The 19,570-nt window shown below is 44.7% G+C and overlaps 1 long non-coding RNA gene across 2 annotated transcripts in view; it reads right to left on the reverse strand.

Moving 5' to 3' along the window:
* Window positions 1–6,799: 6,799 nt before the first annotated feature.
* LOC138915202 (uncharacterized) overlaps window positions 6,800–19,570 on the reverse strand; it is a 38,010-nt gene continuing 25,239 nt past the window's right edge. The window contains exons 2-3 of one of the 2 annotated variants that reach the window (XR_011420797.1): window positions 15,345–15,525; window positions 6,800–12,600 (exon numbers count right to left, since the gene is read on the reverse strand). This is a non-coding gene — a long non-coding RNA (uncharacterized lncRNA). Of the gene's footprint in view, window positions 12,601–14,968; window positions 15,526–19,570 lie in introns of those variants that run through there. The other variant, XR_011420796.1, reaches the window with a different exon arrangement.

A 19,570-nucleotide genomic window follows, 5' to 3' on the forward strand; every position in this document is an offset into this window, starting at 1 on the left:
TGAATCACTTACAGCCTGACATGTCTAAGATTCACACATCCCCCGAGCCCCCGTGTCGCAGTCTGGGTGGGGCACCATCTTCTCCACTTGGCGTGAAGATCACAGATTGAGGTTGGCGTTGACTGGCGCAACTGGAATCCTTGCCAATTGTGCATGTATTGATAAGGATCTAATGATCATCCTGAAAACTACAAAGATGATAATAATGAAAACACAAAGGCATTTTTTAACCAATCCAGTTAATATATAGTACTTAAATTAATGACCAGGAATACAAATTCTCAAAACACTTAGGTTTTGGTCCTGGAGCTGGGCAGTGTGCAAAATCATCATCCAGGGCAGTCCTTAGCCAGAGCGTGGCTGGAGAACTCGGAATGTGACCGCCCTGGCGGTGGCTACACACATGGATTATGTCACTGTCACTTTCCGCAGTTACTATTTTAACCAGGTAGTGCCTGATCTCTGCCTGCGGGGAAAGTCAGCGGCCTCCGTCCTCCGCCCCCCTCACTCCCCAGCAGTGACAGATGCGTTTCCAGCCCTTTCAGCAGGGGAGTGTTCTGCCCAGAATAGAGCTTGGCTCCTGGGCCGCCCTTTCCAGAGCCGCCTTTGTGGCTGAGAGGCTCTTGTTCCCTCTGCCTTGAGAGATGTCCCCAGAGGCCAGGCCCAGTCGAAGCTCCAGTGAGGGTCTCCTCTGGAGGCAGGGAGGAAAAGAGGAACTGGGTCCTGATGCAAAACATCGCTGGCGCCCAAGTTTCGGTTCTGTTTCAGAATGGCAGAGCATTAAAGGGCGCTGCTCGAGCCTCTCAGAGGGAGCCAGGAGGCCGGGAAAGCAGCAAGAGAAGTGCAAGTGGCCCCCTCTAAGTGAGCAGTCCCTTCTGGCTTGGGCAGGGGGCAGCGCTCTTCAGTTATCCCCAAAGACAATGCGTCAGGGCCAAGGGGCTGTTTTAACTGGAATTAGGACTAACTGAAGAAGTCTAATTTTTCTCAGAATCTTTGTCATTCTCTATGTTGCTCAAATAGGAAATATGAATATTGGACAAACAAGGAGAGATAAAGAGGGATGTTTTAGCTTTCTTGTGGGGGGAATAAGGGAGGGGACAGGGGACCCTGAATTATTTTCCAGTGCTGCCTAGGATTAAAGGGACATTTTGCTATACATACTAATTGAACAAAAAGTCATCTGAAATGAAAGAAATATTGTTTTGTGTCTGTGTATGTATTACCCCTCGGGTGAGGAAGTAGTAAGTAAATCAGAGGCCCATTATGCATTAGCAACTGGGAAGCAAGGGTTTTTCCCTGTGAGTAAATTGTTTTATTTGATACAGGATTTTCACATCGGGGCCTATGGGCTAAACGTCCCTCTGCCTCTTCCTGGGTGTTAACCTCTTTGAGCCTGCATTCCTTGCCTGGGGCCGTCATAGCAACCCACCACAGACTGGGCAGCTTAAACAACAGAAATTTATTTTCTCACATTCCTGGAGCCTGGAAATCAACGATCAAGGTGTCGGAAGGTTTGGTTTTTTCCTGAGATCTCGCCCCTTGGCTTGTAGATAGCTGCCTTCTTGTGTCCTCATGTGGGCGTCTCTGTGCATGCACATGCCTGATGTCTCTCTCTCTCTGTGCTAATATCCTCTTTGTATGATGACACTAATCATATTGGATTAGGGCCACCCTGATGACCCGGTTTGAACTTAGTTAAAGACCCTATCTCCAAATACAGTCACATTCTGACATCCTGGGGGCAGAGCTTCAGCACGTGAATTTTGGGGGACACAATTCAGCCCATAACAGAGCCCCAGTATCCTCACTGGTAGGAGTGGAATAAAACTTCCTCCTTCCTTGTTTTTGAACTCAAGTGAGATAAAGTAAGGAAAGGGACTTTGGAGGGTGTCAAATGCTATACAAAAGCAAGTTATCCTACAGGAGTGGGCTAGGCAGCTTAGAAAAATGTATCTTACAGGCCTGTGTGAAAGTCACGTTCTCTGTATACACCCAAGATTATAGGCCAACTTCCCCATGAAAAGATGGAGTGGCAAATGTGCTTCTAAAGATCATGTCTTCTTAGGAATTTGAGCCCAGAGTGATGATGCAAATCGTTTACTCATCTATTTATTCATCACCATTGATTTCACACCTACTCTGCCAAGCACTGGGTCAGTGTGATCCGTTATCTACAGATGATGCAAGTTGGCACGTTGGCTGGATGAATTTTATAGGAAATTTCATAAATCAAGAGAAGACTCCTAATTTGTCTTTCTATACAGCTTATGGGGAACTTCACCGAAAATATCTCTTGCCTTCCACAACTTCCCCCTGCCTCTTCCTTCCTCAGTCACCAAAGGCTACTGAGGATGTGGAGTTTTAGAAGAACCTGGAGGTCACCCTGGGTTTGGGACTGGGGTGACAAGGGGTAAACTCAGGCTGGAAAAAAATTCAGATTTTGTCACTCTTCAAGGCTAAATATCTGATACAGTGAGACAAACCTGGGTTTATGAAAAACAAGGACCAGTGACACACACACACACAGAGGAGTGCACAGAAGCCAGAAAAGCTTGCACCTGTCCTTGAATAAAGAAAGTAGTGTTGGTATTTTTTACTGTTAGTAAAAGCTGTGCTGAAGGGTGCCTTTTGCTCCTAGAGGGGAAAGATATCGTCATGCACCTTTCATCTCTGTCTTGAAGTTTGAAACTTCAAAGCTGGAGTCTCCAATCTCAGCTATGGGAACCCCTAGTCTGTTGGGTTCTACTTCATATGACAGGGTGTGGGCAAGACGGGAAATACGGCTATACCCTCCTTGGGTATCCAAGAGCAAAGCAGTGACATCTTGATTTCTCTGTGGTGCCAAGTCCCGAGTTTGAAGTCTCATCATGCAGGAAAAGTGTCAAGAATGAGAAGACCACAGCCTCCAAACAAATCCTGTGATAACTGAAGCAGAAACTACCTCCAGTACGAAGGCAGGAAGGAAAAAAAAAAGAGCATCAGGAGAGCACAGCTTGCTGCATGAAAGAAGCACACTCAAAAGAGTGGGAAGAAGACAGACCTCGGGAATTTAACTTTTTACCTTGGACCAAAAGACTCTTTTGTAGCTGAGAGACTCCTTTTCTTTGGACTTCAATCTTGCTTTGTTTCTAAAAGGGGACTGGAAATGGGAATGAGGAAGCCAAAAATATCAAACAGCCTTAGATCTTTGGTTAAAACCATTAGCAGCAGTACACGACAGAGCTCACCTCCCCCATTCTCAACATTTCATTATAAGAGGAAAACCACAAGCCACACCGAGCAAAGGCTGTTATAATTAACTCACAAACCCTCGTATGCTTATTGGTGGTTTTTGAGTCTCTGAGGCTCAGAAGTAATGTAAGATGGGGTTATTTAATATGTGTTATGGAAGAAGGAAACAAAAACACATTTTTAATCTCTTTCCCTAAACAGCAGCCTGATTCCATGACATCCTTTTAATTTACTGTTTCATGTGCAAGGGAATCACTTCCATGTGACATTTATCTATGTGAATTCAGGATTAAAGGAGTTAACATGTGTCCATCAGGGTTCTTAATGACAAATAGCAGAGATCAAGTCTGGCCCCATAAAGCAGAAAGGGATTTATTAAAGTGAATTAGATGACTTCTAGAATCCCAGGAGGGCTAGGGAATGAAGCTTGGAGGCTATGCAGCCAGCAACAATTCCACAAATCAATTCTAGAACTGTTCTCGGAAATATTCCACTGCCTTCTTTCTGGACAAAGAGATTGCTACTTGCCCTGTGACCTCTTCTCACATTGGACAAACTTCCGCATCCTCTATAAACTGGCCGCAGTGGCCACCATCTTACCGGCATGCCCCCAAATCCTAACCAGGCACCTCTGGTCCTCAGGTTTGTTTTTCCTTCTCTAAAGATCTCACTGTGAATCTCCCTCCACCTCTTTTGGGAGACCCAACCTTATCCACGGGGGTTCATGCTCTGGAACTATCCCCCCTAAATAGACACAAACTGTGCCCCAGTTGCTTGTGCTCAGGTTGGAGTTGTCTGTCTGGAATGGTACCTTGGACTTCAGAGGCTCGATGGTCAGTGATGTCAGAAGAGGTGGTCCAGACCCCATAGTAACTGAGTCCTCTGGGCTAGATCTCCTTGTCCCCATTTCTGCCATGAGCATGGCAGGCACTCCTGATTCTTTGACTGCTTGACCAGTTAGAGCACACTCACACATATCTCCAGAGGAGGGACAAATATTAAGCCTCAAGGGACAATATAGTCTAGACTCATATCAAGAAAGAAAATTCTCACATACATTGCAAGGCTCTTTTCCTGCAGAGACAGCAAACTTTATTTTTATGCAGAGTGGTCTCCTTGGAGTCTCTCAAGATAGTAAAGGACCCTCTATTGGCTATTCCAGTTGACGTCCTTGGCAAGGGCTCCTGGCTGACTATTTATGGTCAAGACTCTTCCATCTTTTGTTCTCATCTCCCTCTTGGGAATGGAGGCAGTACAGGGCCTGGTGCCACTTCTTCCCATTACTGTGTCATGTGTCACCCTCCACGTGTTAATGGTGCAAGGCCATGTGTTGAACATTTAATGTGGCAGAATAACTAGCTTGAGAATTAACTATGCCTACTTTTTTTCTCAGCTGTAAGCTCATCAGGAAAGAATGAGAGGTATTTTTTCCTTCTTCTCCCAAGAGAGGAGCCAGATCCTGCGTCCTGGATATCTGGACTTCTCCATTCTCAGGGGAACATTAGATGCCTTTGTTTTTAACAGTCTAGGTTCCTGCAGGAGACAGAACTCAACCCACTGGAATGACAAGGGCTCTGTGGATTGAAGGGGAGGGTAAAGGGGGTGGAGCCCCAAGGCTGGCCAAATGGAAGGAGGTGAGGTTCTGAAATGGTGAAGACCTGCCCCAGCTGGCAGGCACCATCTTGTGAAAGCTAACACCTTGGACAAAGGCTAGTTCCCTGGAGGCCAGTGAGGATCAGATCCTGAAGTGTAGGCCTCTAACAGCCAAGACAAGTGTCCCTGGTACTGAGCCTGGCATGCAAGGAGTGGTGCACTCAGCATTAATTGCCTGCCAGTACCCAGACCAGGCTGGTCTGGGCTCATGGAGCAAGTGAGGCTGGACAGACAGCAGGGGACTGAACGCACAAGTACCGAAGGCGATGTAAGGTGAACCAGCTGAGTATTGACCCCAGACTTAGAGAATTGTTTAGGGCACGACTAAGTTCCCAGGGTTCTTGTACAGTCCAGGAATGGGAGCGGGAGCCCCAAAGAATATAATGGATATTGGACTTTTCCCTGACCCTTAAAAAAACTTATTTTGGAATAATTTTAGATTTACCAAAATGTTGAAAGGTAGTAAAGAGAGTGCATGTCTACCCTTCTCCCAATTTGCCCCATTGTGAACATGTCACATTTCCATGGTACATTTGTCAAAACTCAGACACCATCATTGATTGGTATGTTATGTTAACTAAACTCCAAACTTTACTTGGATGTCATGAGTTTTCCCCCTAATGTCCTCTTTCTGTTCCAGGATCCAATCCAGGGTGCTATATTACATTTAATCATCACATATCTCCAGTCTCCTCTGGTCTGTGACAGTTTCTCAGTCTTTCTTAGTTTTTCATGACCTTGACAGTCTTAAGGAGTACTCGCTAGCTATCCTGTAGAATGTCTCTCAAATGGAGTTTGTCAGGTATTTTTCTCATGATTAGACTGGGGTTATCGGATTTGGGGAAGAATACCACAAGGGTGAATTGTCTTCTCATCACGTCACATCGCATCCTGTCCAAAGGTCCGTGGCACCCACATGATGTCACGGATCATGTCAGCCCTCATCACTTGGTGAAGGTGGTGGCTGCCAGTTCTCACCACTGTAAAGTCACTATTTCCCTTTCCCTATCCTTTTCTTTATAAGGCATGCAACCCTTTTTTATTTGCAATAGAAAAATAAAGAAATGTGACGCTACTTGCAATGGAGTGTCATGGAACAATTCTTGCCTGTTACATTTATATTTAAACAAGGGTTTTCTTGAAGCCCTCTGCCTCAACCAAAAGTAGTAACTGTAATGGTAGGAATTTTCTGCTCTGTGACAGTTGGGTGTGGGCGTGTGGGCTTGGGCGATAAATGTAAGCAGCGTTCTCAGTCCTACCCCTCAGGCAGTGCCCCGCTCCTCTGCCTATATATAGGGCCAGAGCATGGAGTAGCCTGTTCATAATATCTTGGTACAGATTTGAAAGCTTAACACACCTACACACGAATGAGGGACTATCCCATCACTTATTTTCTAATGCAGGTTGTGAGTGCAGATTTAGAAGGGGTGATGGTTGCTTACCCAAGACAAATTAAGCATCTTTGGTTGAGGGCATAGTTAGAGAGAAATATAGCACCCTTTCTATTTCAAGTGCAAAGTGTTCCCAGTGAGACAGTCACTCCATTTCAAGAGCAAGACCTTCTCTACGTCTTTGAAATCAGAAGCTACATAAGGATAGATACGGAAATACAACACCCAGCTCGAGTTCGTTCTCACCAAATCGAAAGATGCTACCTCCCAAGTCCTATTGCAGCCAGTTTCAGCTCCAGATATCACTTAAAGCATTTCTTATTTTCCCAACTGCTTCCAATGACCCTGGGAGTTATGGATTTTCAGGTTTAATGCTTTTGACAGAAAGTACTTCTGTGGTTGGAATCAGCAGAAAGACTCTGAATCATTCAGAGTATCTGGAATGACAAAGTAGTTATTGGAACACTGCAGAAGTTGTTTATTGGGCTTCTGACTCGTAGAGAAGCAAGGAATTTAGCAACAGATTTAGAGCAATAAAGCATGGTAATGTTTATTCACACTTTGTGCTGTCAAAATTAAAATTTGGTTCTTTGACTTGGGTCCTTAACAGAAATCTTGTCATGACATTCCTTCAACGTGGGTTGTGTTCCAGCAGTTCTGCAGAAGGCTGGAATGAGGCGTAGATTTGATGGAAGTCTTTTGAAGAGACTGTGGAGATCAGGAAGGGGCCTTGGGGTGCTGAGTTCAGGACGGCCCAGCTAAGCACCCAGAGGCCTCCTCAAGATCAAAGCTGAAGCTCACCGCCCACGTCCATCTCCACTTGGCTCTATTTCCACCTTTTCTTTTATTCAACACTTTGTGCTGGAAGGCAGACTGCCGTGCAGAACGTCAGAACAAGAGTCTAGCTCTGCTCCTGAGAGGCTTACAGTGTAGAGGGCGTGGAGGCAGGGAGGGGGTGACGTGGGACGGACAGACAAACAACTGGACAATTAATCTGGTGGCTTGAGTTACCCAGGAGATGAAGTGGGGTGGGGAGGGAAGGGCATTCCAGGCAAGGACAGAGAGGGTTAAAAGGCCCAGAGGCAGGCTGGGGGAACTGCAGGCGACCAGCCCCACCACCCTCCATGGAAATAACAACGAGATTTTGCTTCTCTTAAAAAAAGGCATAATGATTAAACTTCATTGAAAAAATAAACATGCCAACAGAGCTAAGAAAGTTTTGGGAAAGGGTAATGGGAAGAGAAAGGAGCCTTAAATATTAAAGGAGATTGGAAAGCTACTTTAAAACACAATGCTCTGGGCGTAAGAAGTGGTAAATGGATAGACGGAACGCAATAGGTAACCAGAAAGAGACTCCAGAACATTTAAATATTTAAGCGTCATAAAGGAATTAATGGCGGAAGATTTGGATTATTCCAATAGTGGTAGAAAAATTGGTTTACATTTGTAAAAGATTGAAATTACAGCTTCACCCAAAATATTAAAATACATTACAGGTGATCAGCATAAAAGGAAGGCAAGAAGCCTTTTAAAAAGCAGAAGAAAACATCAAAATTCAGCACTTTCTAAGTATCATATCAATAGAATAAGTTACAACGAAAAAAATTAGATGTTTCAATACAATAAAAGAAATTCTTATGTGTCTAAAGAAACACTAACAATAAACAGGCAAATGACAACTTAGCAAAAATATTTTAGCACTATGATAAAGGGTTAATAGCCTTACTTTACAAGCAAACTTTACAAAATATTAAGCAAAAAGTGCACCAAAAAAATAGACAAAGGACATGAAGAGAAGTGCAGTCACCCAATAAGTGTAAAAGAATGTTCAATCTTAGCGATAAAGAAAGAATGCAAATAAAATGAAAAGATAGCATATTTTCACCTGTCAAAGGGCCAAAGATTTGAAAAGAAGGGACTTTGGTAATATATAACATGAGCCTTGAAAAATATGTTCATTACCTTTGACCCCAAATTCCACCTTTAGGAATCTATCTAAAGGCTAGAATTTCAAAGATTACAACCCTGTTTTTAAAAGTGAACTCCCGGGGCTGGCCTGGTGGCGCAGCGGTTAAGTGCACACGTTCTGCTTCTCGTTGGCCCGGAGTTTGCTGGTTCTGATCCAGGGTGCGGACATGGCACTGCTTGGCATGCCATGCTGTGGTAGGCGTCCCACATATAAAGTAGAGGAAGATGGGCATTAGATCAGGGCCAGGCTTCCTCCCAAAAACAGGAGGATTGGCAGTAGTTAGCTCAGGGCTAATCTTCCTCAAAAAAAAAAAAGTGAACTCTCCTTCAATAAATGTATGCTAACTTTGACCAAAACCACAAAATTTTAGCAGATGCTCTCTCCTCTTTTTTGTCATTTTACAATACAGTAAGGAGAAAGGGTTTACAGGCAGATTGTAGAGTCACTAACACTGTGATAACAGGCACGTTACTTAAGCTTTCTAATCCTCAGGTTCCTAATCTTTAAAATGGGATTTTGCTATTCAATTAATTCCCTAAAGTATTGGAGGGCACACAATAATTGCTTGATAAATGGTGGAGTCATGATTTCCAGGTCGTCATCATTCTGTTCCAACCCTCCAACATGTATTTGCTGACTTGATTTAAATTAACAGGTAATCCACCTATGTGCTAGGAATCTTGTAGAGAATGGTAATCTGGCAGAAGAGAAGGAAGTGATTTTGGAAAATTTTGGAAAACGAGATCATGGTGCTTACTGAAGAAAAGTAGGTGGGCGCCTTGCAGAGCAAACCAGTCGGAATTCTCCCGTGGGAGAAGGGAGCAGAGGCTGGTGGGAAATGGACAGAAGCCCTAAATCCCTAGGAGTTAGGCATTGATTAGCCCAGACAAAAATTAAAAAATTAAATTAAATTAAAAAAAGCAAGCAGTTGGCCACACAAGATTTCAGGACACATCTGTCTTGACGGAAGCCACCAAAAAACATTACTCCACTTGAGCTTGAAAAACACTGTCCTGAGGTCCTTCAGTGTGACTGTCAGCCATGCCCATCTTCCTGCACGAGACACTCCCCATCCGTGTCAACATAAATGCCCACTGGTGTCTCGCCTATTGGAGGAGACTCAAAACTGGCGTGGAGACTCGGTTAACAGGACAACTTCTGGGTGGGACGACTTCTAGGTCTCTCCCAGATTCCCACCAAAGAAACAGGAACAGCCAGTCTTTGAGCTGGAGACTAAGGAAGACTGACTACCATGTACCAGGAACACAGAGGAATCTCTGTCATCTACAGCTCAGACCCAACCAGATTAAAGGAAGGGATGATCTGATCTGGGACTGACTCAGTAACACAGACATCAGGCAAACTCACCACCCCCAGAGCCCACAGCCCATAAAACTTCAAAGTCCGACCCATCCTATGTGTGAATTCCTGTGGTTTCTATTCTCACCAGCCATCTGCTTCTGGGCCCCCTACCCCTCATGCTGTCTCTGCTTGGCCCCATATCAGGCTGGTCAGAAACTCAAAGCCTTCAATGCTTTTTCCAAAAAATTCATTCAGACCAGGCACTTAATGAGATTAGTTGTCTTAACTCAGCGGTTCTTCACTGGGGCAATTTTGCCTCCCACGGAACATCTGGCAGTGTCTGGAGACATTTTCGGTTGTCACAACTGGTGGGGAAGTGCTACTGGCATCTAGTGAGTACAGGCTAGGGATGCTATAGTGCACAGGACAGCGCCCAAGGCAAGGAATTATCCAGCCCCAAATGTCAACGGTGTCGACATTGAGAAACTGCCTTAACTGAAGATGTGAAGATCAGGGCACTGGCGACATCACACAGTGCATGGGGTTTTGCTGTCTCTATGACTTCCCTTTCTCCTTTTCCCCTCTTTCTTTCTCTTTTTCGCTCTCTGTTACTTCTCAGGAACAAAACAAATTCCCCATCCTGTCTCATGGTCTACAGTTAAGCAATCACCCTTTAGTAATAAGAATATACCTTTGGAGTCTCATCCACTCTACCAAGCAGCTTGTCGAATTCTCTCTCTCAAATACAGTGCTCTCCCTGAAAGGAATTCTGGTAACTACGATACCCCCCACCTCCATCTCATTACACACGCATGTAAAGGTACCACTTATCTAGGAAGCGGAAGAGTCTTAGATCCTCACACACGTCCACCAAATTTGAGGGTCAGGGCTGGAGTTGAGCATGTGGGGCAGTGGGGGCAGGCGAGGGAGGGAGAGAAACACTGAGATTCTCCCAGCTCCTAGAATCTTAGGGGAGCAATTCTTTCCAGCTGCAGCACTTGGAGTAGACAGAGGCGCCAGGCAAAGTCGGGGAATCCGGGCTGCCTGCTCGGAGGACAGTTGCATCCGGCAAAGCACGTGTGTTGCTGTAAACATGAACAGGGGTCTCTGGCAGGTAGGAGAAGCCCTCTGCCCAAGGGGCCATGGCGCCGCCTTCCTCCCTTCTTTTCTCGCCAATCCCCACCACACTCTCTGTGGAAGCTGCTGACCTCTGACCTAGCAAGGTGAAACCAGAGTGAATCCTTTCACTTGTGAAAAATTCAATCAGGCTCCATCATTTTGAAAGATTGTATCTCAACTCCCAATAGCTCGTCCATGTCTCTCTGGAAGGCTCGGCTAGGACGGAATGCTTGAGACACAGAGAACCCCACAGTTCTAACGAAGGGAACCCAGCAGAGGAATCAAGCAAATATGCAAAATAAACTATGAAATAAACTCAGTGCAAAAGATGGTCTAATCTGTGTTCCCAGTAAGATCCGAGAGAACGTTGCTTCTGGGGAAACAGTCAAAGCAATCTTGAGGAGGAGACATCTGAGAGCAGGAGGGGCGGTGTGGAGATGGAAAATGTGATTGCCAAATTGCAAACCCCAATGGAGGCATCGGATACCACAGAAACGTAAATCAGTGGAGGGGAAGATAAGATTGGGAAATTCTCCCAGAACCCAGAGGAAGAATAAAAAAGAGATTAAGGGGCAAGTTTAATAACAATAAATATTATTTCAAAACAAGATTGAGGATTAGGAGAAGGTGGCATTGAAGCAAAAAGAGACAGGGAAAAGATGCTCAGAACTGCTATTGTTTAAGAAAAGAGGTGAGGGGGAATGTGGATCTTCCTAGAAAGGGTGAGTTCAGACCTTTAAAGGAAGTACGACATGTCCCAAGAACTGGCAGAAAAAAAGCCTTATTAAAGCAAGATTCGAAAAAGAGAGAGGCTTGCCTGGGCCTTTCTCCCTCTAGCCATCAGCACCTTGGCAGCAATATTCAGAGAGTGTCTGCATAGCCCACACGTTTTCCTCTAACAATAGTTGCAAGAGTTCTCTAATCTGGGGCTTTAGGGAGACAGTAAAAAAGATCTGATAAGAATAACTGGAAACTGCTGTTATTAAATGCGAATTGCAGTTGAATGCAATGAATTGAAGACTAATTTATACTGTGCATATGCATTTCATGTGCATATGTAGCCTGCACTCTGATATCGATGATTATTGTATTAATTTCCTGAGCACAGGGGAGTTGATGAAAACTCTGGGCTTTGCGTGGCTGAGAGAATAGTGCTCATTTTGCTCCAGTCTGGGTTTCTCTTCTGCCTGTGTCCAGGCACGGCTGCTCCTCTTCTGCAGCTCCCATGCTGGTCTGAGCACCAGGGTCATCATTACTAGTCTCAGTTTCTGCCGATGCCTTTATTCTCAGTTCTTTTTAAGTACGGTCTTCTCACCGAGGCCAGCGCTGTGTCTGCCTGCCTGTCCCTGTTGCTTGCCCCGGGTGTGTATTCCGTCCCGTGTCTACCTGCTCTGGGGTACAACATTTAGCTCTTTATAGTGTGCGCATATTATGCCAATGGAGTGCGTTAACTGTGGTATTTGCTGGAGAAAATAAATTTCTAATTGGAATCTGAGATGAAGATGTATGCCTGGGAGGCAGAGACAGGGACTCGGTGATGCTCCCCGTGTAACACCTTTGAAACCTCCTGGCTGCTGGTGCTCTGGGTCTCCCACTGAATTACTCGTGCCTGCTCTCACGCGAGCATGGAAGCCTCGCTCAGTGCTGCACCGGCCCCTGCAGGGAGGTCTCGTCACCAGCTCCCCGAGGATAAGCTCCGGGAGGGTGGAGGGGACCCCCTGCTCAAGAGTTCTGAGGTTAACAAATGCAGACTTAAACAGCTGCCCGGGAGGGAGTACCCAGGAGATTGCAGGACATCTGTGGAGGCTGGAAGACCCACTCGACCCCTGCCCGCTTTTGCAGACCCGAGGAATTCCTGTAGCTTGAAAGTCCTGAGTGGGAAATGAGAAGGACTTGGGAGTTCAGATAATGCTGGCATGTCTTCTGAAGAAAAACCTAGAAGAGACGATTGTGTAGACAGGGTTGAAGAACTCCTTTTCATTTTTATTGTTATGTGCTAGTTAGGTTTTTTTTTTTTAAAAACTAAGTATGTATTTTATTTTTCTATATTTTTAAGCTAGTTAAAACAAAATAAAAAAAAGAGATTTGGCTGACCAGGATCAAAATGGGTGCTAGGCTGAGAGACTAAGAGTCTTGGAGACGAGGTCTCGAAGTCTTGTAGATCCCTGAGTCTACCAGAGCCTGATGGGATTGGCACATTAATCAGGCAGCGGAGGCAGACTGGTGAGGACAGTGGTGTAGGGTAGAGAAAGAGTCCTGGCCTGGAGTCTTGAGGAGCCCTAGTAAGGCTTGTACTGAGGTTTTGATTTTAATGGGTATAGTCTCTTTCCTTACATGATCACGTGTGGCAGATTATCCCAGTAATGGTCCTTAGTGAATTCCCCCTCCCCACCCTTGGTGGTCTCCTCCCACAGTGACTCTCGGTTTGTCTGTAGGACTTGCTTTGGCCAATGGGATATCAACAAATATGACATAAGAAGCTTGAAAAGTGTTTGTGTACCAACGCTTTCAGAACGTTGCCTCCGTGTGAAGAAACCCAGGCTCGCCTGTTAGAGACACGTGACCCAGTTGACAGCCAACACCAACCTCCAGATACGCGTGTGAGGCCGTCTTAGACCACCCAACCCCAGCTGCATGCCGGATAGATGACTTCAGCAGCATGAGTGACTCTAGGCCAGACCAGCAGAAGAGCCACTGGCTAAGCCCAGCTCAAACTGCTGACCCACAGAATCCAGAGCAAATAAAATGGTGGTTGTTTTTAGCCACTCAGTTTCAGGTGGTTTATTACATGGCAACAGGTAACTGACACACTATGTCAAATGTCTCATTACGTTTGCATCTGGCACTTTGCTTTGCACATACTATGTGATCAATAAATGAATCCTCCTGTAGCTTTTATTGAAGGAGGTCCAGAATGAGAAATAGGATGGAATAGTTAGGGCTAGGCATTTAATCTGTCTATGACTCAAGTTTATCTCTAGACTGGAGATCTTCTCTTATATCACCAGGTTTAGGTAAAAATGGATGATATTGACGAGTTCTGTTTTCCCTCTAATTGCATCCCATGGTCAGAAATGTGTTTTCAACCTTCAAACGAGAGAAGTTTACTCAGGTCCCTTCCTGCATTCTGCTCTCCAGTGAGATGGTTTGACGGCTTTGGGGAAAAGCCTGGCTACCAGCTGAATTACCAAAGGATTCATGTCACAGGAGCCTCCAGGCTGCTGGGCTGAGTCCGTTCTTGGGTTCCCACCAGGCACTGCTGGTATGAGGCACTCAGCAAAGCACACTTCTAGATGCTACCAATAAACCTGCACATGTTTTCCCCCTTCCCGTGGAGAGGAAAGGAGGAAAAGCATGCTTAATGTATGAACCTGCCACTGAATTTCATGGGAAAAAAAGAGCTTTGTAATTTTGAAGTTAGCCTTTGGCAGCACTCACACAAGTAGTTTGTCTTTTGGTCCTGTGTTTGCATGTTAGAGCCAATTATTGAAATAATTGGTTAATCATCACATTTATAGTGATTGATAAGTATAATTTTAAAATGAAACAAATAGATCCCTGTTAACTAGAGCCCTTTTTTCATAATGATTTATTTAAAGGATCACATCTTTCTTATCTCTTCTCCAGGGAGAGGCCAGTCTGGCTGCAATTGATTTGCCAGGTTTCTCAAAAACGGGTGCCCTATTTGCACCCAAGAAATGCAGCGTGTTCACAGATCTGTCCAAACCTCCGAGGAAGATTAAGCTTTTCTTCTTTCCTGCAGCCTTGCCCATAGTGGAAGAAGCAGCACTCATTTGGGGTCGTTTATTCAGCAGGTGCTGCTTCTAAAAATCTTTCAACAGCTACTATGACATCAAGGACAAAGCCCCAGGACATGTTTCCCCAGGGTACCACTGAATGGCATCCCAGATGGAGTACCTTCCTTTGGGGCATCCAAGGGCTGCCATCTGGGTGTACCCGCTTGGTTAGCTTGAGACTTTTTGGGCATATCAGACTTTGCCATAATTGGACATCAAAGGCTTGAGCTTACATGAGCTCTGAAGGTTCAATTTAAGACCCCCTTCAACACTGGGTATCTCTGATTGTTATACACAATTTCCAACTATCTATTCAGTAATGAGTGAATCAAAAAACAACTGCTTATTATGAATGGTCTAGTTTGCCAGGTGTGGTAAGCTACCAGAGAATACAGGCATAAAATAAAGTCTCTGGTCAAGCACATGAGTACTGGTCAAGCACTATGTTAGGAAAATAAAGTCAAATCAAGAAAAATAAGAGGAACAAAACCAAAACTGAACGCAAATGGAAACAAAGGAACCATCTGTATTTCAAAGGACTAGCACAACCATGCTGAATAGAGGTGGGGGAGGGCGAGAATTAATCAGGGCAAGTTTTGAATATAGTTCTTTGACTATGTACCCTCAGTCTAGGGGGAAAAAAAAAGAACTGTCAACAAATCTTGAATTCTTTTTGGTAGATTTGTTTTTTGTAGTGACATAGGTGTGGCGATGAGTGTTGTAGAAATGAGCATATGAGTAAATGTGTCAATATTTTGGGAGCCAAAGTCCTCACTGTGAGGAAGAGATGTGCAAAGATGGAATGGAGGAAAGCAAGGAAGCGCCCTGTGAGATGGGTCTGGAATCAGAGGTGTCAGTGAAACTCACGATTTCTACTCTTACCCTCTGTGTTTACATTTCTATTCTTTGATCTCTTGCCTCTGTATCTCTGTCCATCCTGTTCCAGTCACAGAGAATTTCCTTCCCAACACTTTGGCATAGTCAAAGCTCCACGAAGCCTTCTGTCTTCTCTCCCCCTGGATGGGAGCAGTTTCCTCTTCTCTGAACTCCCATGGTTCCATAACTGAAATTCATTAAAAGCACATTATTGTTTATCTTAGAATAAAGTTATTTATGGGTGTCTTACCTTACCTACTATAAATACCTTTTGATGAAGGACCAGTGTCTGATCCTTTGTTTCTCACAGGATGCCAAGAAATTCAATAATGACTTATTCAATGAAAGAAGGAAGAGATGATTTTAACAAGAATAAATGCAACAGTCTGCAAAAATCTGAAAATCTACCTGCACGTATACTAAAGAGAGAAGATGTGCCCTGATAATAAATCATAGTTTTTGTTTTTGTTTTTGTTTTGAGGAAGATTACCCCTGAGCTAATATCTGCTGCCATTCCTCCTCTTTTTGCTGAGGAAAGCTGGCCCTGAGCTATCACCCGTGCCTGTCTTCCTCTACTTGATATGTGAGATGCCTGCCACAGCATGGCTTGACAAGCTGTGCATAGGTCCATACCTGGGATCTGAATCGGCGAACCCCCTGCTGCCAAAGTGGAACGTGCAAACTTAACCGCTGTGCCACCAGGCCAGGCCCTAAATCATAGTTTTCACAAGCTCACTGTGGAGCCACAGTGTGATGTGGGCTTCAGAAAGCTGGTGAGGTTGCAGGACACATTAGTAGAGGTGTAGCTTTTTAGAACAAAGGTGGTGATTGGGCCACTCTATTAGGCCATCAAAAGACTATTTTCTAATTTCCTATTTTCTGATATTGTGTTCAAATCTTTTTGATGACAATTTAAGAGCATTGTGAGCAGCATGCTCAAGACCACGTCATGGGCAGAATGGGATGAATGGGGTTATTTGGACTGGAAGGGAGACCCCTGGGGAAGGGAGAGGGCTAGGAGAAGAGAGGATGCATAAAAATTGTCTTTAAATATCTGACAAGATGCTATATGGAAGAGGAGTTATATTTACTTTGTGTCATCCCGGGGAACAGAAATAGGGTCAATTTTGGTGGAGATGGGTGGGAAGGAAATTTTTGTCTCAGCATAAGGAGGGGCTTTCTGACAAATAGAATTGTCTAACTTGAAATGAGCAGTTTGGGGTCAGGTATTAATTTTCTCCTTCTTCGCAGTGTTCCGAAAGAGTTGGTCAGCAATGCGGTACAGGTATGGTGTCCAATTGGATGACTTTTAGATACTTTTCATCTCTAATTTCCCAAGACTCTGTGATGTTAATTAAGAAGAAAAGATCCAAGGAACACTTAATGAACAAAATGGTATGTGATTGAGTGCTAAACCACAAAGTATAGCCAATGAGTACGAGAGGAGCCAGAAAGGAGGAGTAGAGACCTGGGGCTGGGCTTCATGGAGAAGCGTGGTGGAAAGAGCACAGGGATGGAGGGAGGGCACCTTCTGGCTGAAGGGCCAGCCTAAGCAAAGAGGAAGGTCTGGGCACAGCAGTGAGGCTGAGCTGGGAACTCTCTAGGAACGGGGGGTCAAATTGTGCTTTGAAAGTTTTTCAAAGGAATTAAGGCAAAAAAAAAAAAAAAAAAAAATACCGCCATGCCCTGGATTTGAAGTTTCAGTTCTTATTTCTGTCAATTACTAGCTGAGCGACTACGAGTAAATCACCTTTTCTGGACGTTCACTTCACCACCTTGCAAATAAGGAAACTGGATGAAATGGTTGAGATTCCTTCTGCTCTACAAGGCAATGGCTCTTTGAGATAAATGATTGGCTGCCATTGTAGATTCATGAGCAAAAGAGGAATATGAGAGGAGTATTTGGGGAAGATTAATTTAATATGCAGGGTAGATAGACGTCAGAAGAGACTGAAGGTGGGAAGAACAGCTGAGAGGCAATTCCAGTAACTGTTTCTCAAAATAATATCATTCAACTTTAATATTGTTTACTCAAAGTTTTATGTCAAAGTGTCAGGAAGCACGAAGTTTGGTTGCTTCTGGTTGTTTCCAGGTCAAATTAATTTCCTGACTTCTTGAGTAATTGAAAAGATGCAGTGCTGATAGGATCACTCTGAACATTGCCTCGATGAGCTAAGTCTGATGCATATTTCTTTTTTGTATCCTTTCATGACAACAGTTTCGATGACGCCTCACTTAGCAGCAGAATGTGTTTCTGTTACCATGTCCTGCAAAATATTCGGCACCATCCACAAAAGTATTGGGACAGACAGAAGACTTTTCACACGTCATTTTTTCTCAGCAGCTGGGTGGAGATGGCCGAATCCAAAGCTGGGCGGCCATAAAGTTCAGAACACTGACCTCTTGTTGCTTTCCTTTTCCAGCAGGCGCTTGGTTTTGTGATGAAGTTTCATCCTGAGTTGTGGAAGAGTTATTACAATGACAGTTTGCTCCAGCTCTTAAAATAAAAAGCTTTCCGCAGAGAGCTGAATGCCCGGGGCTGCTAATGGGAGGCGGGGACTCCTCTCTAGGTCACTGGTTTGCAGTTGGCCAGACTGAGAGGAAAGGAAAGTCACAGCCACCTTATGGTGACTGCGGCTGGCAGGGGCCGTGGGCGAGATGGAAGGGAAGGAGAGGCGTCTTTGATCGCTGTAACTGGATGCTTCAGTGAGCTAGAAACACTAATTAGAGAAGCATTAGGTTGTAGGTCAGTGGCTGGAATGTCTTCAGAGAGTGGCTTGACCGTGATGTTGTACGACGGGTCCTGCCCAGTGACTAATCTGGGAGGCGTGAGAAGCTACAGTCTACAAATCTCAGCTCACAGCTGAGTGTGATTGAAGTCCACGAACTGAATAAATGCAAGGTAGCCTGAGTGAGCTGAGGTGAGGGAGAGCCCGGGTGGGCCCCTGGGAACACCTCTCTGTCAATTGACTCTGAATGGGGATCGCCACCCCAGAGTCCCACATCTGCCTCTCTTCCTTTTTTACTTTTATTTCTGCCCCTATCCAATGCCCAAAGAGAAGACAGATTTGGGAGAAGGAGGATTTGGGGAAACAATTCAAGTCTGGGTGGGTTTTGAGGATGGGAAGTCATTCTGATCGTTTCAATTTCTTACTTGCATCAAATCGCAGACTTAGTGGATGAAATCAATGTGAACTGTGGGTTCACGCACCCTCGATCATTCAGTCACTCTTTTCTCTCTTCCTCTTATTGCCAAAGTGTGGTCTGGGGACCAGTGCTGGTCTATGGGGTGCTTTGTTTCTGTGGTTTTCACAGGATTAGGATTACGATAAAGCATTTAAAAACTTGCGTAACAACTTGGCATTGTTGTGACATCAAGCACATTTTTATCACATTTTACTAATGCAATGGTCTCTAATGGATTGGAAATTTAAAAAATGGTCCTTTACCAGAGATAATTTGAGAAGGACTGCTTGGTACTCCATCACTTCATCAATGAAATATTTCCTTAGGGCCTGGTCCGGGCCGCTGTCAGCTCTGGGGACACAAATCTCCGAGGAGCTGACAGTCCAGGCTTTGTATTTCCTGCTAATGATTTGAGGGTGATGGTTCAGTCTTTCCCTGTGTCAAGACAGATTGTGGAAGGAAAGGTGCCATATCTTAATCTTCTTTAGTGTCTACTTAACTCTCTGGCACAGTGCTGAGAACAGAGTAGACACACAATATGTACCTGTTGAAGGAAGTTATTGTTTTGCATTAGTGGTAAGAAAAATGAGATAAAAATTTGAGAGCAGTATTTGGCGATAGCAGTTGCCGGTCTTTGCCTTTCTGCCTCTCTGATCTTTCTATACCCGTTCTATACCATATGAACTTCCGGGATCGCAAACACGGACTGGAAACGGCTCTGCTTCTGAACTTAAATAAAAACCCAAATCTAAAAACGACTAGGATCTACAAGGAGTCTTTAAAGGAAGCCAAACTCGTGCTGGACCAATCACGTAGTCTTGTATATCTGTTAATTATCTTTTGGGAGGTGCTTGGAGGCAAGGGTTGTCAAATCAATGTATACCTTTGGTGCCTACAAATGGTACATGAATGATTTCATGGTGCTGCTGGATGGCAGTGGCACCCAAGAGTCTCCGATAGGAATCAAAGCACAGGAGAGCTCGAAGGGCCCTCAGCAATGAGCTGCCTCTCTGGTTCTCTTATTTCACGGCAGAGGAACTGACACG

The sequence above is a fragment of the Equus caballus genome, chromosome 1 (genome assembly GCF_041296265.1).
Source record: "Equus caballus isolate H_3958 breed thoroughbred chromosome 1, TB-T2T, whole genome shotgun sequence".
NCBI lineage: Eukaryota > Metazoa > Chordata > Mammalia > Perissodactyla > Equidae > Equus > Equus caballus.